The 13,589-nt window shown below is 54.0% G+C and overlaps 1 protein-coding gene across 2 annotated transcripts in view; it reads right to left on the bottom strand.

The window, feature by feature from the left end:
* LOC118692565 (ankyrin repeat and fibronectin type-III domain-containing protein 1-like) overlaps nt 1-13,589 on the bottom strand; it is a 189,211-nt gene that overhangs the window by 78,863 nt on the left and 96,759 nt on the right. The gene's annotated exons all lie outside the window — the stretch shown is intronic.

The raw sequence follows: 13,589 nt of genomic DNA, 5'->3' as shown, positions 1-13,589 counted from the left end.
CAAAGTTATTAGCAAGGCTGAAGAAGCCTCATGCAATTATTTAGCAACTATACCAAAATAATCCCCAAAGACCGGTGGCTGCTCACAGGTGGCAGCTTTCTAAGTCACTCCAATAAAATCTGGCTCAGTAACTCCCAGCGTAATCGATGCCCACACAAACAAACCAGAGGAAAACTGAGGGATGACTGATTTTTCCATGCTAGAAGAGGATCCTGCAAAGCAAGCTCATGAGCCATTGCTGGCTGCAGGCTGTGCTGCCGCCCTGCCACCGTCCCCTGCCGGGACCTCAGCGTCCCTGAGCTGCACCTGGAGCTGGGCTGGACAGACTCCAGGGGGATTTGGGCACAGGCAGGAAGTGCTTGGCCCCCAGGGCAGGGCAGGGTTTGGGGACCATGGCTGCACAGCCTGTCCCCCCATCCCTCCCAGCTGTCACCTGGATTCTGGTGGTTCTGCTCCCAGGCACAGCCATTCCCCAGGCTCTGTGTATCTGCAACATGCTGCAGTTATGAGTAATCAGGAGGTGATGCCTGACTGTCGGAAGGGGAATAAAATTCAGAGCCTGGGATGTGAGTGGTTGTTTGGGAGGAGGAGGAGGAGGAAGGAGATGGCAGCCCCCACCCCAGCTCACAGCATCCCCCCGAGCAAGGGCTGGAGCAGGGGCAGGCTGGGTACTCCAGGCAGCCCATCTCCCTCCAGCCCAATGGCAAGGGCTGGCTGAGGAGCCAAAGGGCTCTGGGAATGCTGCCTCCCTTCTGTGGACTCCAGCACCCATCCCATCTGCCACCTGCCCCCAACACTGCACTCCTCAAACAGCCCCAGCATTGCCAGGGTCCCGAGCTAATATAGCCCCAGGCAGCCCCAAAACACCACCTGAGGCCAGATGAACGCTCAAATCCTAAAACTTGAATTTCAGGCTGGATCAACCAGATTGCTGAGCTGAAAATCACAGAGGTAACTCCTGCCTCCAGTGTGGGTGCCAGCCTGGAGGGAGCTCGAGGTCACCAAGCTGGGGGCAGCCCAGATTCCCAAAGGCCATCCTGGATGGAGAGCAGATCCTGCCTGTGTGCTGAAGTATGGAACACAAGGAATGGAGAACTGGGGTCTCTCAATAAAGCGTGGGTGACCCAGCAAAACAAATCTGGTGGCAGCGGAAGGGTCAGGTGGGCCAGGCAGTGCTGCCCAGATGAGAATGGCTGGCTCAAGGAAAGGAGGGAAGAGGACACAAGCCTCTGGCAATCACAGAAGGGCCTTTGTCAGAGGATGGTATTTTGGCAAGGCCAAAGCGCCCGTGGGACCATAGGGAGGGGTGTGAGCCCTCAGCCCCAGCCTCTCACCATCGTGACCCTGCCTCTTCCTGCCTCGAATGCAGAGGATCTGAGGAGGGGGTGGCAATCCCCCCCAGACCCAACCCAGCCAGGGAGGATGCCAATGGCTCCAGCACGTTCATTCTTCCACAGCTACCTCATCCCATCCAGCTCAGAGCAGGAGCCTGACCCAGCTCTCACACTGGCCTGCAGACAGCCCTGACCCCATGCATGCACATGGGGCAGTGATGCACATCCAAGATGGGCTTTGAGTCCAATAGAAGGTGAAAAACAATCTGGAAACCAGAGAAAACAGGGTTTGGACCACTGAGTGGGGAAGGAGGAGGGAAACGTGGCTATGCACACACAGTACACTGAAGCAATCCAGAGAACAGAAGCAAGGCCCTGCAGCCCCCCCCAGCAGAGGAGCAAACCCACACTTGGGAGCTGGGGAACTCCTGGTGTCCTCCAGGCACCTGCCCAAGACATCACAGATCCAGTGGGGAACAGGGGCTGTTTCAGTGTCCCCCTGCTGCCACAGCTTTGTTCAGACACCAACCTGACCCCAGCCCCTCACAATGGCAGGGTGTGTGAGCAGGTGAGCACCACCCTGCTCCAGCTCAGCTCAGCTCAGCAGAGGGGCAGTGGCCATTCTGCCACCCACCCTCACAGCTGGGACCCAGGAGGGGAGGCCTTGGTGTTTTTCTAGGGCCTGAAATAGAAACATAAACCTGGTTCTTTGGAAAATGGGGTGACCACCAAAGGGTGCTGGGCACCGCCCAGGCTCCCCAGGGAATGGGCACAGCCCCGAGGCTGCCAGAGCTCCAGGAGTGTTTGGACAGTGCTGCCAGGGATGCCCAGGGTGGGATTGTTGGGGTGTCTGTGCAGGACCAGGGATTGGACTTGGCTCCAGCTCTTAGGTCCAACTTGGGTCCAATCCCTATGGGTCCATTCTAGGATATTCCATGATTCTGTGATCCCCACCCAGCCTCTCCCTGAGCCCCAGGGCAGTGATCGGAAGGGCTCTCTGGGACAGCAGCCACATCACCAGCCCCTCACTCCAGAGCATGTCTCTGCAGCTCAGCCTGGCCCTGCCAGCAGGTTGTACACTCTTCAGGGCCAGGCCAACCAGAACAGCGTCAAATTTCCCAACATCATTAATTCTGTTTCCTCTTCTCCTCCAGCTGGGAGCTCACCTCTACAGGTGCACTGCACAGTGGAGCAGGGATCTGTGTTGAAGCAGGAGGAAGGAGCCAGGCCCTGGTTCCACAAGCCACGCCAGCATGTCTCCAGGGACCCCCCACCTCCCACCTCCCAGAGATCCCCCCCTCTCCCTCCCTCAGCAGTTGCACCCACAAAACTGGGCTGCCTGCTGCACAGACCCTCACAGTGACTTGGGGTTCCTTGTCAGCCGTGAAGGGCTGACCCCATCCCAGCCTGCCTTCCTGCGGGAGGAAAAGCAAGTCTGCTCATGAGCATCTGCCAGCACCCTCATTAAACAAGTCCCTTTGCACTCCCTCCTTGCCTTCCCACCCCTTGCAGCATCTCCCCAGCCCTGCTTTCCCCAGCTGAGCCTCTTCCCAGCCACGCTCCCCGTGCCAAGGGGAGCTCACCCACAAACCCCTCGCAGCTCACACCACGCTAAGGCTGACCCAAGCTTCAAAGCATTTCTTTATTGAGAGCTCATCCAGGAAACTTTGTTTTCTGCACTCCTATTGTACTGCTGCATGCCTGTAGGAATTCATTCATGCACAGACAGCCACGCAGGCACGCACAGGCTCTGTGCTGGAGTCTCCCCGTGCAAGGAGCTCCCGGAGCCCTGCCAGGGCCACCACAGCCAGACCCTGCACTTGCTGCTTCTCCGGATGGAAGAACTTGTCAAATTGCTGGCAAAACCAGGGGAGCTTGTAAACCTGCCACCTCCACAGCACCCAGGGTGACAGGCACGCACAGGCCTGGGCACCTTGGCTCAGTGCTGTCAGTCACCCAGCCCTGCAGAGGGGCAGGGAGGGTGCAGAATGTGCCAGGGAGCTGCAGGCACAGGCTGCAGTCACCCATGGCCAGGACTGCCAGTGGGCTGCACACTTCCCTTCTCCACCTTATTTTTCCTTCTTTTTCGTGATCAGAGCCTGCAAGCTATTACAGCAGCTTGGAGCACATCGGGAAGGAGCTGTGCTTGGGCTTAAGTGTTTGCAGGATCAGGGCTGAGCTGTGGAGCTGAACTTGCTGCTATTTATAGCAGGAAGCCCTGAGCACAGCACGTTTGGAGGGGACCGTGGCCAGGCCTGTGTTCCTGCTAAAACCTGGTGGGTTTTTTATTTTGCCTCCTTTTGGGGATGTCAGCTGCCTGATCTCATAATTGCATTCATGTGCTGCCTGGTATTTACAAATGGTTTTGTTATTTTTTAATCTTTGGGCACACCAGGTCATAAAATCCCAGACTGGTTTGGGTTCGAAGAGACCTTAAAGTTCATCCTATTCCACCCCCTGCCATGGGCAGGGACACCTTCCACTAGACCAGGTTGCTCCAAGCCCCATCTACCCTGGCCTTGAACGCTTCCATCATCCTACATGTTTATACTGGTTTATTGGTGAAGTTCTATCTTTCATCACTGGTTAAAAAAAAAAAAAAGCAGGAAAAGAAGCTAAATCCTTGTAATAAACTCAGCTCCCAGGACCTGCAGCTAATTAACCACACCCTGTGGTGCAGCATGCACTTCACACACGGCCCTGCGTGCCCGCAGCCTGGCTGGGTGTCAGCAGCCTGGCAGCAGCTCTGCCCGCCAGCCCAGCTAATTATAGTGTGGGGAGTAAACGAGGGTGCCCTCCCTGCCCTCCCTTCCCCTCCCGTGGCTGCTCCCCTGTTGCTGCAGCCTCTGACAAAGAGGGCACAGGACTGCAGCACAGGCCCCCCTTCCCTGAGGCTCTCAGGGGGACCCATGAGCAGCACAAGGATGAGAGTGCCCTGGAGATGGTGTCGGGGGTGTCCAAGGGCCCTGAGCCTACCCCAGGGGTACCTGGGCAGGGAGCAGGCCTGCCACCACACCCCCACCGTGACCCTACCCCACTGCAGAGGCAGGCTGCTGGTCCCATGCCATCCCTGCTGTCCTTCCAGCCACCCAGCTCTCCTTGGACAGAGCTCTGCCTCTCCCTTGGCTCTCCTGCTGCCTCCATGCACTCCCAGCACTGGGTCTGGGGGAGCCTTTCCAGTCTGCCTGGAAAACCAAGGCCATGGGAATGTCCCTCTCCTCCAGCAGCCTCAGCCCCTTGAGAGGGACAAGACACAGATGTAGGAGGACCAGAGTGGGACCCACCTCCACTGCCTGGGGTTTGCTGCCCCACAGGGGAGCCCAAGTACCACAGACCCCCCAGCAGGCAGCAATGCTGTCGTGGGCACAGCCAGGACCAACAAAGTATACCACCCTCAGGAAGTGTCCTCTGTCGTCAAACCTCTCCTGGGGTAACACATGTGGAAAATGGGGAGGATCTGAGCAGAGCAGGGACCCAGGGGACCTGGCTGGTCACCCACCACAAGTTATAAACAACCACAGCACACATGACACCTGCAGGGACATAAACAGAACCCAGAATTCAAAACGCACAAGACACAGAATTCTACAGGGCTGGAATAAGTTGGAAGTGACCTTAAACCTCATCCCACCCCCTGCCATGGGCAGGGACACCTTCCACTATCCCAGGTTGCTCCAAGTCCTGTCCGACCTGGCCTAGAACACTTCCAGGGCTCCAGGGGCAACCATGGCTTCTCTGGACAACAACATCCACACAGAGTTCAAAGCACAATTGGAGAGCAGTTCCCTCATGCTTTTGGCCCTGAAAGTGGCTCCCCAAGGTCACACAGCATCTGACTCAATCAGTGCAAATCAGTCAATCTCCACTCCCAGGAATGTGGCTGCCACCACAGAATGACCTTAACTGCTCCTAGCCCTGGAGGAAGAGCAGGGCTGTTTACAGAATGACATGCCTACCACAAAGCAAGGATGCTCCTCACAGCTGGCCTCTTCATCGTCCTTCTCTTCCTCCTCAGTACCCAACACTGAGCCCAATGCATGGGAAAGGTGCTCCTCCTGCACTGCTCATGCCCAGGGAGCTGAGGAGGCTGGGCAAGCTGGGTGCTGCAGGAGGCTACAATATGCTCCTGGGGTGCTGCCTCAGCTTTATCTCAAGGTAACAGGAGCTAAAATATGATTTGGTCAGGACAGGGACAGATGTGACTCAGAGGGAGCACCTGAGCTCCACAATACAGAGCAAATCCACTGCTTAGACATAGCAGGAACCACTTCACTACCTGGGTAACACTGAAAGGTCTGTTCTGAGCACTCCTTTGCCACCATCAATGGCCCAAGGAAACTCCTCTAGGCCTAGAAATTCACTTTTACTCTCAAGTTAAAAGTATTTGTTTGTTTAAATACAGCTTGTAACATATCAACTAACCCATATCAGAGCAGCAAGCTCCCTGAAATTCATATGAAGCTGTGGCTGCCCCATCCCTGGAAATGCCAGGTTGGATGGAGCTTGGAGCAACCTTAGGTCATGGAAGGTGTCCCTGCCCATGGCAGGGGGTAGAATGAGATGAGCTTTAAGGTCCCTTCAAGACGGGTCCCTTCCATTCAAAACCACTCCATGGTTCTAGGATAATATGCCACAGGTTTTTGGGAGCATCATCAATGTGAGCAGAGAAAAACTTACAAGAACTTTATCTACTTTGGTTACAGGTGAGGCTTTAAGAAGAAAGAGCCCCTGGAGCTTTGCAGATTTCTCTTGGAACAGCCTTTCCTGAGGGATGGAGGCACTGGTTCAGTCCTGGCCACACATTTCTCATCTAGACAGAAGGGAAGAAGGAGCCAGGGGATCAGGATACCCCTCCATCCCCACAAAGCACACGGCTTTCCACAAAGCCACCCCATCTGGTAGGAAGACTGAGGTCAGCAGTAAGGTGGGGACAATGATGACCTTGCTATGTCCCCAAGTCCACCTTCCCAAGTGGAAAGGGACTGGGACAGGTAGTCCCTCACTGCTCCCACAACTGCATCTGTACCCTGAGCATTTACACAGGCTCCAGCCAGCCACCCACCACCATTTAGGAATCAAACTCCATAAAGGATGCACAAGACACACTACAGAATAAATTGAGTACATTAGAAAAAGCCTAGAGAGGAAAAATAGATTTTTGGAACGTGTTCTCAATCTCATTAATTGGGAAGACAGCCTTGGAGGGGGAAAAAAATGATTATATCCTCCCCAAACCATTATCCGCTCTTCAGAGTGTATCATATGAAAACAGTTATATAAAAGAATAAATTATATTTGGAATGGCAAGAACCCCAGAATAAAGCTAGGAACTCTGATGTTCCCATATAAAGATAGGAGACAGTTATCTGTTCCAAATTTTCCAGTTTTCTGCTGCGCCAATTCAAATTCACTACATACCAGCATGGCCATATAAAGGGGACTCCACCCATGTGAGCTTGGAAAGAGCAGTAATCCCCCAAACTATCAATTTAATGTATGGGGATAGAAAATGAGGGAAGAATGTACTCCCAGAAGGAGCGCTCTGTTAACGACATGGCACAGGGCTCCAGAACGTGCACACAGGAATATCATTTACAGGGACTTCTGCCTTGTGAGACCTGGGCTGAAATCGAGATTTCTGCACGCAGACACCATCAATGCTGCAAATTAAATGTCCGTTTCCAGATCCAATGTGAACTTTATTTTTGTTTTATTTTCTATTATTTGCTCAGTATCACGTTTCTTGGCCGGCACTAGGAAATCATCTCTTCCTTGGGGGTTTTTAAATTAATTTTCAGCCCATCTTGCCCGGGCTCTCCCGAGCAGCAGAGGAGTGAGGATGCCTCAGGGCAGGGCTAGCACCAGGCAGGGTACTCTCAGCCTGACCCCTGTGGAGGTGCTCCAGTCCTAGCCTGAGATGTGGGTGCTGACCCCAGCACCCAACCACACAGGAAACCCCACATGGGCAGCCTTAAGCTCCCCCTTACCCTGCCCTGGGTCTGAGGTGGATAAAAATCCTCCCTTTTCCTGGATTTCTGCAGATGCAACACAGCAGTGGCAATGCTGTTAGCATGGGCACATGGCACTGGTGTGGCCTGGGGCACAGCAGCAAGGGGCCAGTGACACAAACAGGGGAGGCAGGGTGTGACCCTGAATCTGGCCACACACTCCCGAGCCCTCAGGAATGTGTTGTCATGTTTGAAACCACACAACAAGCTGGTTCCTCGCCTGAACTACACAAACGATACACAAAGTGCAAGTGGTGTATTTCCAAGTTTTCTTTCCTGTTTGGAGTTTCTGTGCAGGAGACCCAGTGAATGGCCCAGCAGTTCCATATTCCTCCCACCAGACCTGTGGAGCCCCTGTTCACACCAGGACGCAAGAAGACAGGAAGGATGGCTAGGAGATGGAAATATGGGCCAGGAGATGAAAATGAGGGCTACAGCCCATCTTTCATCAGTTTTTAAACCAGTCAAGGGCTAGGAACAGAGATTCCTTGTCACCAGTCTGAAGCTTCCAGTCCCTCTTCCTGGAAGTGTTCAAGGCCAGGTTGGACAGGTCTTGGAGAAACCTAGTATGGTGGAAAGTGTCCCTGCACATGACAGGGGCTTGGTACAACACGAGCTTTAAGTTTCCTTCCAACCCAAGCCATTCTATGAAGAAGCAGCCTGAAGAAGAAATTATTTTCTCCAGCTCTGCCAATCTAATAAAAATCATTACAAAATAAAACAAACCAAAAAAACCCTAAAAAATAAGAACTTTCTAGAAAGCACTTCCTCTCATGCCCTGAGACCCTGATGGGGACAGGAGCTCCACATTCTGGCTCCCCCCGCGCCATCGGCACCGCGCGGTGCTGGCGCCAGAGCCGGCAGCGCCCTGGGAAGGAGCTGGCAGCCAACAGCCAGCCCTGTCCAAGCCATCAGGATGGATATGCAGATAAACCAGGTCAGAGAAGTGTTTCCATCCTGGCCAGACAGTGACTAAGAGACGGCATTAATTTGTTACTCAGCTCAAGTTTAACTTTTCAGACCAAGAAGAGCCAAATGGTCGTTCCAAATGAAAAAATACTGCAGGATGCATTCCTTTGCCCTGTCCCAGGAATACCCAGGGATTCATGATTTCAAGATGGAGTTGACAGCTCTTTCATATATCACTAAGAATAACAAACCAACCTTTCTGTTTTTCTTTTCATTCCCCAAATGCTATTTACTGGTTGCAAGAAGCCACACGTCATGTTCACATAGTGCTCTGGGAAGGTGGGGCTGGACGAGCTCCACATGCTCTTAGTGCAGCACATCAAACCACCACAGACAACAAAAAGTTGTTTTATTGGCAGTCCTGCTGTCAGCATGGAGAATGAAGTGTGTATGAGGGAGCATCCACCTTCCACCCCTTTCTGGACTAACTGTGAAGGCTCCTGGGAGCTTTACCAAGGATGTGAGACTGAGAACTCAACTGACAAACCCTTTGGAGCTTGAAAGCCCTTCTAAATTTATTCAGAATTTGATAATCTGCTACAGCACCTGTGTCTGTTGCACTGCTTGGTTCAGACAGTCCCCGCACCACAGCAGGTACAGGGCAGTACCTCTGTGCCACGGTGCAGGGAGGGACCCACATGCCCAAGTGAAGGGACAGCAGCCCAATGCCTCACTGCAGGGCCCAGTGATCCCAACACCACACAGAGGGTTGGGTATCACCAGAACCTACCACACAACAGCCTTTTTTTAAATTTTTGCCTTTTAGGGCCTCCAGAAAATGCTGTTTTCAATGACTGGGCTCAGAGACTCATCCAAATGAGTCAACCACAAATGCCAAGATGGTGGCAATTGTGCCCAGGGAGAGGCATCCCCAGCCCCACTGGTGCCCTCCTGTCCCTGGGCTGAAGCTGCAGGGCGTGAGCTACCACAGGGTCCCTGGGATGCCTCACACCACTACAAAGTATTTGTTCCTGCAGGGAGAGGAGATTTGATGCTGTCAGCCTGGCCAAGTGCAGCACAGCACAGCTCTAAACAAACGCTGCCACAGCGCTCAAGTCCAACTCCGTCCGCAGATGGAGCAGAAGGGATGCCCATGACATGGTACAGCCTCAGTAAATCCTGCCAGAGAGCTCAGACCACGTCATACCCACATCTTGTTTTATAAAACCATGTGCTGTCTCACAGTAGGTCAGGTCAAAGCTTTCAGCCCCAGCATCCCTCTCCTGAAAAATTCCCAACCAGCTCTGCCAATGGGCCATGATCCAGAGGTCCAAATCCACCTCCCTGCGGTCACCAGCACAAGAGCTGGTACCACACACTGCTGCCTGCCCCTTTGGAACCCAAACAGTCCCTTCTCCTGCACCACTCAAGACCTGGGAACCAGTTTTAGTCCACAGCCAAACAAGCTTAAGGAATGCCTGTGGGACAGTGATGGGAGAGCCCACAGAGGCCCAGCCCAGTGAAGGACCTCGGTGGCAGCCCACTGTCACTTGAGGGACAGCACGGTGACAGTCCTCACGCCCCGTGGACATGGCACCAGGGAGACAGGACCCACCTGGTCTCCAGTAAAACCCCGGGCAGCTCCAGCTGAGCTGGGTTGCTGTGGAGGGCAGCCCAGCCCAGCATCCCTGGGCAAGGCAACACGCACGGACAGACAGGGGCTCTTACACTGAGGCAGGGCATCTTCCCCGGCAGCCAGGCGAGTCGGAAGGGCTGTGCTGAGATGCAGCGGCCACTCGGGAGGCAGGTGACACATCCTGCGTGCAAAAGGCACATCTCCAACCTGCTGGGGCTTTCGGGGCTGGGCAGGGCTCCTGCTCCTCCCGGTGCCACCCACAGCCCATCCCTGTGGCAGCTACTGCCGGTCCCACCCTGCAGCTCCTGCCATGCCCTCATGCTCACCCCATCCCACCGGCTCCTGCCCAGCTCCAGCTCGGAGGGCATGGGAACCCTCCAGAACTGGGGTAAGGACTGGGCCAAACCCACACCCCACTGAGCCAGTGGCTCAGAGCCACAGCAGCTCAGGGCTGGCTGCCACAATGCCACTGGAGAGGTCTCTCCTCTGGTGTGGCCCTTGTCAGGCACAGCCCATCCTCTGGCACACCCTCCCACACACAGGGGTCTGGGCAGAGCTCACCTCTGCACTCCACAGGGCAGCAGTCCCTCAGGGTGCTGGCTGAGCCCATCTGGCCTTCCCCACAGCCAGAACCACGAAGTCTTTATGAACCTCGTGAAAAAAAACAACCGCCTTGAATTCATTTTGGCTTTTTCCCAGTAAATCTCTTTGGTACCCCCCTAGTCTGATGTGAAATCACTCACCATCTCTATAGCACTCAGAGCTGCACAGAGGTCTCTGCTTCTCCCTATCGTTCTCGTCTTCTCCTTCTGTCTTCTCTCCTTGTCTTCCTCCTCTCCCTCCTGGGTGGCCAGGCTCTCCCTGCCGGGAGGGCAGCAGCCTATTCCAAGATTCCTATCCGGCCGCCCACAGCCTCTCCCAACAATTACAGGCCTCTGCAGCTGTCCCAGGTAAGCAGCAATGACAGACCTCGAGGCAACTTCATGGAAATGTCTGTTCAGAGGCAGGGTTACCTGTCCCAGCCAACTCCTGCCTGGAAAGGAGCATCCTGCACACCCTGGCAGCATGATGATCCCAAACAACTGGATGGAGGGAAACAAAATGACACCAACATGTCCCTAGAAAACAAGGGTCTAAGTATTTTCTAGGGTCCCTGCATCATTCCAGTGGCCCCACCCCAGTCCCATGGCTTCTTCCCAGCACAGACAGGTCTGTGGGGTTGGGGTGCCCACCCCAAAAGCTTGCTCGAGCCTAGCAATTGCAAAGACAAAGTAATCCTTTAAGGCCACATCCAAAGGTTATTGGTGAAAACCCAAAGGACAATCTTTGGCAGCCACACTCAAAATGTGGGTGCTGGGGCACTGGGCAGTGCAGGGCAGAGACCTGGGCAGTGGCTGCAGGAGAAGTCTCAACCCCTGAGGTCAGGGTGCAGCTGCTCCCCAAAGAGGCACAGCCAGGCAGTGGGGCACCAATGTGATGGGCTGTGGCTCTCACCAAACACTTGCCTTATCTCTGACTTCTGGGTGTGATCACAATGAAAGCCCAGAACCCCTATCGAAAGGACAAAGCTGGGAATTCCCAACTGCAGGAGACACCAAGCCCATGCTGCTGACACAAGGCACAAGAAACTTACAACTCCTCTCACCACACCCCCCTCCATACTCCACAAGCAATAAATGACACTGTTCCCCCTGTCCCATCCCTCAGGAGCCACTGAAGGCATCACCTCCCTTGCCTTATCCCTGTGTGACTCCCAGCCCTGCCCAGCAGCACCAGCCCTGCCAGATTTAACACTCAGCAGAGACTCACCCCAGCTTCCCTGTGCTTTGAAAACAGCAGCCTCTGACCTCAGGAGGGGCTTGTGCCCTCAGCAGGGCCCCATCTTTCCCACTCCCACAGTCTGTCCATAAAACCCCTCACACTTCCCTGCTAAGCAGGACAACCAGGACCCTCAGTCCTGTCCATCCACTGCCCAGAGGCAGCAGCACTGCAAGGAGCTCCCCGGTCATTTCCTGCAGGTCTGCCTGTGTATTTTAGGGACACGTGGCAGATGGGCACACCAGGGAGGATGCAGGAGCCCCTGGTCCAGCACAAGCTTATGACAAGTGAGCAGCACCCAAATTTTGCTGACCATAGGTATAAAAAGTCATTTAGAAATAAATATGAGCATAGATCTTTGGGAAGGCTGAGGAGGAAAAAGGCTGAGGAAGAACTGGCTGAACTGAGATAAAGAAACTCTTGCATCCAGACCCCATTTCTCTCCAGAAAGAGCCAAAACCTTAACAGGAGTTTGCGTTAAAGCCTCTGATCTTCACTGGGTTTCACCCCTGGGCACCACATGTTCACACAGCCAAAGCCCAAATTCAACTTTAACCCAAATAACATTAGAAAGATACTCCAGGATTAAGTGACTTGACAAGCTCCAGGCACACCCAGGGACAGAAAACTAATGGTGTGTGTCACAATAGGGCTCTGATCACATGGCCCTCCTGGCACTCACCCCATGTGCCTCAGTTTACCCAGTGATTATGGGCAGGTGCAGCACTGCCCAGCTCCTGCAGGGCAGGAGGAGGTCAGGTGCATATCACAGAATCATGGAATGGTTTGGGTTGGAAGGGACATTAAAACCCATCTCATTCCACCCCTCCCATCCTCCCATCCATCCCACACTTTCCACTGTCCCAGACTGCTCCAAGCCCCATCCAGCCTGGCCTTGGGCACTGCCAGGGATCCAGGGGCAGCCCCAGCTGCTCTGGGCACCCTGTGCCAGGGAACAATTCCTTCTCAATATTCCATCTAATCCTACTCTCTCTCAGTTCAAAGCCATTCCCCTGTGTCCTATCACTACATGCCCCTGCAAATACATATAAATAAATAAATATTTATATACACACACTCCCCCCCCGCCCCACATATTATATATGCATTTGTATTTTATGTTTAATAGTGCTGTTCCCAGGACTGCTCCCAAGGGAAGCACAGCCCCATACTGCTTTGGCTGGGGGTTGGGATGAATAAGCAAGAGAAGGGAGGAAAGCCACGGCCCTGGGGGGTCTGCCTGCAATCAGGCAGCATTTCAGCAGTGGTGAGGGAAGAAATTAAAGAAATAAATCGTATTTTGTTCGTGCTTAGTGAACACTCACTAGAGAGTCATGAAGAAACCGCACATATGCTTTTCCAGGCAGAAGACTGCAGTGCTTGGAATCGCGGGCTGGTCCCAGGGTGGCACAGAGATGTGGGTACTCACAGCAGGAACAGGATGGATGCTGACAGGGAAGGAGGTGTCAGAGCACAGGGAGCTCTGGCTGGGGATGTGGGGTGAAGCAATGGATTTGCTATGCCTGAAAAGCTGGGCTGAGGTGGGATGCTGGGAGAGGAGCTGAGGGAGGAGAGGGGAGGTGCAGCCGGAGCCCTGTGGCTGGCACAAAAGGGGCAGCAGAAAACCCCCTTGACAGGACAGACCCTGCCCAATGCCACCATGGCACTGCTGGGGCTGGGCACCACCTGCTCCCCTACCTGTCCCCTGACCTTGGGAATGAGCTGGCCAGGAGCATCCCACCATCTCAGGATTCCCAGCAGCAGCAGCAGAGTGGGCATGGTGCCTGCTACAAAAATACATGAATTGGGTGAGCCAGTTTTGGGGCAAAAGAACAGTTTTTGAAGAGGAGGGGAGAAAAGAAAATAATTAAAAAAAAAAAAGAA

Source organism: Molothrus ater, chromosome 16 (assembly GCF_012460135.2).
Source record: "Molothrus ater isolate BHLD 08-10-18 breed brown headed cowbird chromosome 16, BPBGC_Mater_1.1, whole genome shotgun sequence".
NCBI lineage: Eukaryota > Metazoa > Chordata > Aves > Passeriformes > Icteridae > Molothrus > Molothrus ater.
This window is presented reverse-complemented; position numbering and strand designations above follow the sequence as displayed.